The sequence below is a fragment of the Phodopus roborovskii genome, unplaced genomic scaffold (genome assembly GCF_943737965.1).
Source record: "Phodopus roborovskii unplaced genomic scaffold, PHOROB, whole genome shotgun sequence".
Classification (NCBI taxonomy): Eukaryota; Metazoa; Chordata; class Mammalia; order Rodentia; family Cricetidae; genus Phodopus; species Phodopus roborovskii.
Window position 1 is genome coordinate 15,861,774 of NW_026126408.1, and position 9,991 is coordinate 15,871,764.

Sequence of the window (9,991 nt, forward strand, 5' to 3'; positions counted from 1 at the left end):
TGAATCAACTGAAGGAAAGTAGCCACCTCTCTCATTTTGGTATAGTGGCCACAGTATAGGGGCCCCAGAGGAACTAAGTCCTGCTTATACTGAAGGAGTATGGAGTATACCTGGAGGGGAATGTATCTTCACCAGGGCAGGGTGACTGTGAGCTTGTCATGTTTTAGCACCCATCACATTGTGTTCTTATAGTTGCCACCCCAATCCATTAAAGAATGGACTAAAAAGGTCAGTTTCATATCTTGTCCTAGTAGCAGAAGCCCTGACTGGGGTAGTTGGTAGATGTTTTGTCTTTTTTCTTTATGATACAGCAATATTTATAGAGATTTATAAACAATAGAAATTTGTCTCATGGTTCTGGTACCCTCATATGAAGGGCAATATCAAGGCAACAGAATACCTTGAGTTGCCATACTGTATCATCCCATGGTAGGAAGCAAGGGGGTAAGACAGCCCAGCAATAGTGAGAGAGATAAAGTCACTTTTATATCAAATATACTCTTACAACAGATACCCTGATTCCATGATAATAACACTAACCTACTTATTAGCCCCTACCTCCACACTATCACACAGAGAACTCATTCCTACCACTTGAAATTTATGGAATGTATTAGGCTATGATGTAACAGGTGCATTGTTTTTAGTTTGACCTCTGAAGAGAGACTCCCAGTCCCCACAGGAGAGCTCTTCAGTACTTGTCTTAGTTTCTTGTCCTGTTGCTCTGATAAAACATTCTGAGAAAAATAGCTTGAGGGAGTTAAGTTAGCTTATAGCTCCTGGGCTCAATACATCATATTAGAGAAGGTAGCAGGACCTTAAGCGAGCTGGTCACATTGCATCATCCATAATCAGGGACCAAGAGCAACTAATGCACCTGTGCTCAGCTCACATTTTCTCTTCTATACAGTTCAGGATCCTTAGCTTAGGTAATGGTGCCACTCATAGTGGGTAGGTATGAATATAATCATGATAACCTCCACAGAATGTCCCCAAACAACCTAATCTAGACAATCCCTCATTGAGATTCCCTTCCCAGGTGATCCTAGCTAGTGTTGAAATGATAGTTAACACTGACCATCACAGAACTGTTTAAGACAGTTATCTTGGACAGCCATAGTGGCCCTGATATAACTTCTCATGGACTCTTGGGCCTGTCTCTGCGTTCCCTAGGGTGTTAAAGAAGAAAACTAGCAAAAAGGATGCCTGTGCTCATTTTGGGGGACAGAAAGAAAGGGATGTTGGGATGGAACTGTCTCAATCTCTACCTGGGTTGGGGATGACAGAAGGACTACCAATAGATAACTGAATCCCCAGAAGACAAATAGATTTTAAAGAAAGAAGAGGGGAACACCGGAACCGAACTAGTTCAGGGTCCACTTGGAGCTTTTTCTGGGTCTGCTTCCTGCTGTGAAAGATAATGAAAATCATTTCATTTATATGAACGCTCACGTCATCACCAAGTAATTAAAGAAGTTAGAGGAGACATATGCAGCTGGGTATGAAGAAGATACAGACATGCCCCATGAGAGAGCCTTCAGCATGCTCACATATGCTGTTGTTTTTACACTGTGGTCAGGGGAATATTTGTATCACCTTGATAAGGAAACACTATTGGGTAAGTGTACACAAGTCTCATAATATCTATTTTTGTCCTTGTGAGAGCCATCTTACATCCCAAGAAGACAATCATTAGACAATGGGCCAAGCATGAAGATAAGTACAGTGTGCTCAGTTGCAAATACTGCCTCTGAACAAAGCAATCAAGCTTTATTCATTTCCTTTTCAGCTCATTATGTTAACCTTTTATTATACAAAACTGTCAATTCCAATGCACAATGACAAAAAAAATATTTGGAACAATTCACGAGATATGTTTACCACACCAGCTAGCGGGGGGGGGGGGGATGAGCTAAAAGGAATGTGCTGAAGAATATTCTCAGCCTTAGATATTCATCGACAAGTTGATACATCTGTTCAGGAATGAGTCCTTGAGTATGCTTTGAAAAATGCAGTGTGCTCTAGTCAACACAGAAGCAGGAGGGTTTTCTTTCTTTCCTTCCTTCCTCCTTCCTTTTTTTCTTCCTTCCTTCCTTCCTCCCTTCCTTCCTCCTTTCTTTCTTTCTTTCTTTCTTTCTTTCTTTCTTTCTTTCTTTCCTTCTAGACACTGGAAGCATGTTGGTAAACAGCGTCTGGCAGTGAGCTCTGAGTCACTGAGTCTCAAACTCTTGTGGGGAAGATTCACTTGGAGAGTCTGATAAGCAATGTGGATCCTCAACCTCACCCTACAAATTCTGATTATGAATGGGTTGGGGTTGGAGAATCCACATGTTTAATTAGACTCTCAGAAGATCCTACTTTAAGAGTCCCTGTACTCATCTTGCTTCTGATTAGATAGCTACTTAGATTACCACTTACAAATGTAGGCCCTTTGGGAGGACCCAGGTATCTCTAGAGCAGTGGTTCTCAACCTGTGGGCCGCAACTTCCTTGGGGATATCAAATGATTTTTCCACAGGTGTGGCTTAAGACCATCAGAAAACACAGATATTTACATTACAATTCATAACAGTAGCAAAATTATAGTTATGAAGTTGCAACGAGAATAATTTTATGGTTGGGGGTCACCACAAGATAAGGGACTGTATTAAAAGGTTTGCAGCATTAGGGAGGCTGAGAGCCACTGTGCTAGAGGAGCATTTGACCTTCAGTAAACTGAGAGACAGGGTTACCCCATGAGCACTGCCCAGCAACTGCTCTTGGGTAGTAAGTTCAGAGCTGATCACCCAGGGGGCACAGCAAACTTGTGGAGTAGATTTCAGTGGACTGCTGGCTTTCTGGATCAATGTCTTAGTCTCTAGAGACAAATGTCTCAGTCCTTGAGAGGCCTTAGATCACTGAGGGAAGTTTTAAAGATGTTTGTGCCTGAGTTGTGCTCTGGAACAGTCATCAGGGTCATGGCAGTGGAATGAGGGCACTCCTGTCAACAAGAGCTACATAGAGAAAGTTAAGAACAACAGGTTCTTCCCTTTTTTGTCTTTCTTTCTTTCTGGCTCTGAATGGTAGACACTCCTCTGAGAATTCCACATTGAAACCACATGAGCTGGCTGCCCACAGGCATCATTTAATCTATCCCACTGAACTTCGCTCTTTCTCTAGCACTGAGCCCCTAAGGGAAGATGCTGTTTGGAGGAGTCCCTAAGCAAAGCTATGCATGTCTACAACCTTCCATTAGTCTAAGTGACTAGATATCCAATGGTCTTAGTTAATGCCAGTGAGGCAAATGCTGAGAGAGTTCATGCACAGGTGTATGGGGAGGCACTCACTGTTGGGCAGAATCAGTGCCTGTGAGAGAGTGAAGGCAGGGATATAGGATGCCATGGACAGGTGGGAGAAGTCATCATGGAGGTGCTTAAAACAAATCCTTTGGCATGGGCAATTCATGCCACTCCTAGGAACATGCCTATTTGGAGGCCCAAAATAGGTTTGTTGAGTCCCCTACAAGGACTGGCCTTGGGAGGGGCCTTGACCTGTGATGAGATAGTTCTCTTCAGCTAATGGAAACTGAGGCAATGGCCAGAGAAAGCATCACTGGAGACTCACACAAACATGCTGAGCAGGTGGTAATCTAGGTACTTCAATCTTTAACCACAATTTACCTGTTACCCACCCCATTATCCATGACACTAGCCATGCCTCAAGGTTTTACTTTTTTTTTTTAAATGACTTTAACTAACTGTCGTAGGGAAGTGGGTGCCCTTGAGAGGCAACCTGGGAATGTTGTAAGACATCTTGGGCTTGGATGAAAATGCTAGGCTAGCATAGCCACTTCCTAAAGTTAGGATTTTAGTCAAGTCACATAAAGCCTTAGTCTCAGTCGACTTATCTTTAACATAATATAGGGCCATAAATAAGTTCAATGCAAAGTCACTGAGGTATGACAATATCTAGTACATACGGTGTATACCCTTGGTCTCCACCCTGAGCGGGACTGTTCTCTATTTTTCCATATGACTACAGGACCCTTGAACACTACTGAGCCATTTCTCTTTAATTCTCACAATGTCCTGGTAGTTGATAACCTGAGAGCGTTCATAATAATACCTCTACTGGGAATGTTGTTCACATTTGGTCCTGGACTTGAATCTTGGATTTCCAAATTTCTTACTGCAACATAAAGAAGTGCCTTGGCCTATTTTCCTTTAAAGAACAGGAAGACCTGGCAATATAAGAGCAGTGTTATAATGCCAACAACCTACCACCATCCTTCTGGGTCTGAGGAAACCTAAATGAATGTGAAGAACTAAATCCGAGAGGGAGGGTCATGCTTCACTCACAGGTCAGAAGTCTCCCAAATATTATCTGTTAAGGGGCTGATTAGTAACTAGCCTTGGAGAATGCTGTGAGCGCATCAAGTGCAAAGTAAAAGTGGGGCTCAAAGTAATATATTCAATATGATTTCAACTCTGCTACATAATGGCTCAGAAAAATTCTAGAAGCACAAGTGTCGAGATGTCACCATAATTGCCTCTTTATAGTAGATGGTGGCTGATTTTTTTTCTCCCTGCCTTCCTTACCAGTCTCTACAATTATACACTTCCCCACAATAAGCAGGGAGTTGGGCACAAAAAAAAAAAAAAAAAAAAAAAAAAAAAGGAAAGCAGGAAATATGTTCTCAGCAGGAGAGCCTCATATCAGCCCTCCCACAAGCTTCTCCCTAGATAACATTGCCACACAGTGAGGAAGGCAAAGCTGGGCATCCTTACCACTCACCAGAGTTAAAGTGTCTGTGTGTAGAGACAGAAGCAAAATACACACTTGTGCTAATCACCGTTCTGAGCCAGGATGCTGGGTATTTTCTGGGGGCTGCATTGTCAGTAGAGGGCTGCCTGCTGCGTGGGGTGGATTTCCCAGCCGCACAGGATAATTTTATCACCAAGAACAACATTTGCAGTTCTGCATGAGTGACTCTCCTGGTGTGATAAAGAGAGGAGGCAACTGCTCAGTAACCAGGGCTGAGATGGAAAAGGCTGAGAAGTCTGGCACAAGATGTCATGGGGGAGTTGAAGCTGTATTTAGCACAGGGTGGCACTCAGAGGCAGGCTGTCACAGAAGGAGGTTCAGTGGGTGCTATCTGTCTTTATAACATAATCTGTGGTAGCCATCCCACTCTTGGGGACAAGTACCATGTTTCTGATTTCATGCGTCTTTCTTGTGCACATTCATGTGGTGTGTGTGTGCGTGCATGTTCATAGAAACCAGAGGGTAATTCAGTTGTTGCTCTTTAAGAATTTTTCACCTTTTGGGAGGGGAGAGGGTTCTTGTTGGCTTTGGGATTCCTTAAGTCAGCTAGGCTGGTTGACGAGTGATTCCCCAAGAATCTGCCCATCTCTTCCTCCCTAGTGCTATCATTATAGTCACACACCACACACCCAGCTTCTTTGTTATAGTGGGTCCTAGGTATCAAACTCTGGTCTTTACTCCTTGACAATAAACACTTTTCTGACTGCTCTATTGCCCCAGCTCTTAAGTGTCTTTCCTGTGTTTAACCCATTATTGGCAGACTCCTTAGTAGAAATCTGGGGCAGTCTGATGAATAAAAAGAACAATTTTAAGCTTGGGTAACTTGAGAAGTGGGGGACATTCTGGGTTTCACCTGTCCTGCACTTTATTTTATAGACATCTGAAATCCAGGGAGACCCATGAAAAGCCTGGATCTGCCTGTCTGAATCTAGACCAAAATTCTAAGCTACAGGTTATTGAGACAAGTTACGGGTTGAACTCACAGTCCCCACCTAAACAACCAAGATTATTGACTGTAATCTTAATCGTAGTGACTTAGCAGGTGATGCCATTGGGAGAAGGAGTCTTTGCAGAGGTAACCAAGTTAAAATGAGACCACAGGACAGTCCAATATGATTGGCATGTCAGGAGATGGGACAAGTTGACATGATTGAGAAAATGCCCTGTAAAGAATGAGGCAGTGCTATTGCAAATTCCTATTAGGAAGCCAGGAATGGAGCCTGGCACACCTGTTCTAGAGACTTCAGAGGGGACAGGGCTGCCAAAACTGGACCTAGACCTAGGCTGCCTCCAAAAGTTAGGGACAGTAACTTTTTATTGCTTAAGCTCCTCAGTGTGGAGCTTATGGTAGCTGGGAGATTAACACAGGTTTCCCCAGCCCCTTGACATAGGTTTCTCAAAGGAGGGATTTCTACCATTGGTCCTACTGGGGAGAAAACCTCTCCATTCCAGTAATCCATTCCAGCTACATGTTACATGATCATTAATAACTGGGTCTGGGAAAGACACAGATAAACTAGGTAATTCAGAAACTGAGATGTCTTCAAGATCTCAGGGTTCACCACACATCAGCTTTGTTAGTCAAGATCTGCACTTCCCTGCCATTGGCAAGTGTCATTAAAACACATTGGGGTCTCCTCCCTTTACCCTGTCCTCTCTCTCACTTGATAGTAACTAAATGCAGTGTTTTATTTTCCAAAGTCATAAAACAATATAAAAAGCTAAACCAAGAAGGCAAGATTGTGATTTGGTACAATTAGACAAAGACAGACTATCACGGACCAGGAGACAAGACCAAATGGCTGCCTCTAGACACAGAGGACTCAGCCCAGGGCATGACACCAAAACAGGATTGAACATTTTGTTCTATTGCTTCTTGAATTTCAAAGATGTTATTCTGAGGCCAAATATCAAGGATCACTATGGCCCACAAGTATCATCAGCAAGGAGTCAAAGCAGACCTGCTGGGCTCAGTGACAGGTACAGAGCGTGAAAGAGCAGGGGGGCACACGGGAGGAGGGTGGGATGTCAAACGGGAGCAAACATTCCATGTCTCCATTTCAACTGACCTTCCTATAAATCCTCTCTCTTTAGCCTGTATCTTCTTCTCATTAGCAGGAAAGGAAAGATAGAGGCACCTTACGGAAAGTTACGTCCTGGCCAGGACAAATCTTACACATGAGTCTTCAGGCCTTGTTTTGCATCCTCGCCTTCAGTGTGCATCGCACATCTGCACAAACCGCAACCCATAAAATAGTGAGGGAACCCTACAATAGAAATTGCCTTTTCCCCCAGGAAAATATCGAATTCTGATCCACTGATACATTGGCAAGCACAGTGACTTAGCTAGCAAAATGCCATATCATGAATGTGGGGAAACCTACCTTTGAGTATTGAAAAGCAATGGAGAACTTGGGGGTTTATCCCCATGAAGAGGTACTTGTGGAAAAGGCAGGGCAGAACTCTCACAGCCCACTCCTAAGCTCAGTATGTAAAATGTCAGATGGCATAGATTAATCATTTTAAAATATTTTTTTCATATTTTCTCAATCACTGGAGTTGTTTCTTCAAATCGTAATCGGAAACACAAATTTAAAGTATGTTTTTAAAAATGAGCTACTATGATCATTGCAGCACTATTTGTAATAGCAAGAACCTGGAAGCAACCTAGATGCCCCTCAATTGAAGAATGGTTAATGAAGATGTGGTACATCTACACAATGGAATACTATTCTGCAGAAAAAATAATGGTATCTTGAAATTCGCAGGCAAGTGGATGACACTTGAAGAACCATCCTGAATGAGGTAACCCAGACACAAAAAGAGGTACATGGTATGTACTCACTCATATATGTAAGGAGTATGGGTTTTTCCTCCTGCCGCCGCCTGGTCTTGTCCTGCTGCAGCGCCAGCCCCAAATAACACACAGAGACTCTGTATTTGATATTATGTTATTGGCCAGGTACTATTTTCTTATCGGCTAGCTCTGCCTTAGTTATTAACCCATTTGTGTTAATCTATGTATGTCCACGTGTTCTTCTTACTGGGAGCCGGCTGCCACATACTGCTCTCTCCAGACTCTCCATCTTGACTCCTCCTTACTACTTCCTATTTCCTCCTTGTCTCCTAGTCCCTCCTATCTTCCTTTCCTATTGGCCAACAGTGCTTTATTATTAACCAGTATGAGAAACATACAGAATGACCTCTCCCATCACATATATGTATTTTAGACCTAGAGCAAATTCACACCACCAGGGGAACTAGGATACAAGGTGTATTCTAAGAGATTCATATAAAGTCCCTCACAGAAATGGGAAGGGACAAGTCCCCCAGAGCTCAGAGGAAGTGGGGGGGCAGCGAATGGAGAGAGAAGTAGGAGAAAATGAGGGGGAGGAAAGGAAAACATGTGCGACCAGGAAGATTGAGCTTGGTTAGGAATAGAAGACAGGAAAGAGAGAGAGAGAGAGAGAGAGAGAGAGAGAGAGAGAGAGAGAGGGAGAGAGAGAGGGAGAGAGAGAGAGAGAGGAGAGAGAACATAAAAGAGGGAGCCAATATTGGTTTGAAGATAAAATTAAAACCAAAGAAAGGTCTAGAGACGTACAAGACTGCAGCCAACTAACAATTTGAGCTTCCGTGGAAAGGCTACCATAAATGCCCTTCCCGGATAGTGAGATCAATAACTAACTTATCCATGGAGCCCTCATCCAATACCTGTTGGAAACAGGAGCAAACACCCATACATAAACACTGCCTTGAACTAGAACCCAGATGCAGATGGAGAGGACAAGACCAGGCTGCAGAAACACATAGAGCCAGCTTACCTGAACAAGGAGGAGATAACGGGCTCCCAGACTAATAGCTAGGAAGCCAGCATGGGACTGACTCAGGCCCCCCTGAATATGGGTCTCAGCCAGAAGGACTGAGCAGTCTAAGGGACCTCAGATAGTGGAACCAAGATGTATCCCTGGTGCACAAAAGGACCTTGTGAACACATCCCCCATGGAGGGATAACTGCCTTAACCTAGAGACAGGAGAGAAGCCCTAGTCCCTACTTCAAATGACCTGTCAGATCTACATGACCCCAACTGGATGGCATTGCCCTACATATGGAATTGGGGGAATTGGGGAGGGGTGGGAGGGGAGGGTGGTTAGAGTGCATGTGAGAGGGCAGAGAGGGTAAAAGGGAGGGAGGGAGTGAAGCAGGGAGGAAGAAAGGGAGGGAGAGGGAACTGGGATCGACATGTAAAATAATAAATTAAATTTATAAAATGAGTTGCTCCAGCTTAAAAATGGGCAAATGACTCAAACATTCCCCTGATAGAAGATATAGAAGTGGCCAATCAACACATGAAAAGGTCAAGACCATCAAAAGGCATCAGAAATGGGAACCCAAACTACGATGAAATACCACATCTATGACAACAACGGTAAACAGAAAAGAGAGTGTAGTCAATGACTTGGAGAAATGAGAACCTTGTGCTCTGCTGGGAGGCATGAAGGATGTGGGGAATGGCTCAGTACAACAAGCCAGAAACACCATATAACCTTACAATTCCACTTCAGGGGGACACACAAAAGAATTTAGAGCAGGAGCTCAATACACATTTGAGTCGCCACTGATGACAACAACAGTATTTACAACGCTCAAATATGAAAATAATCCTGGTATCCATTGAAGCCTAAAATGGGATTGTTTACACTGTTAAAAGGTGGGAAATCCTGATGTATGTTGCCACGTCAATGATTCTTGAAGACATTATGCTAAGTGGTTTAGCCAGCCACAAAAAGGACAAATGCTGTAGGACTCTCCAAAGATGGGTGCCTACAAAGGTCGGACTCCTGATATGTGTAACCATGATAATATGCACGTGTACTATACATACACAACAATAGTAATACTGATAAAGAGCTGCTCTGGGTTTTTGTTTACTTATTTAGGATGCATGTGTATGGAGTGTATGCATGCGGGGAGTGAGTGTGTTCCATTGCTTGTGTGTAGAGGCCAGAGGACAACTTGTAGGAGCTGTCCCCTCCTCCCACTATGTGAGTCCCAAAGATCAAATGCAGCAAGTGCCCACTGAACCACTTCTCTGGACCCTCCTCTGGATTTTTACATAGATCTGTTTTTCTGTAGTGGGGCTTCCAAATGGGGTTTTCCCTAAACATCCCTCTCCTAAACACAGTATCCT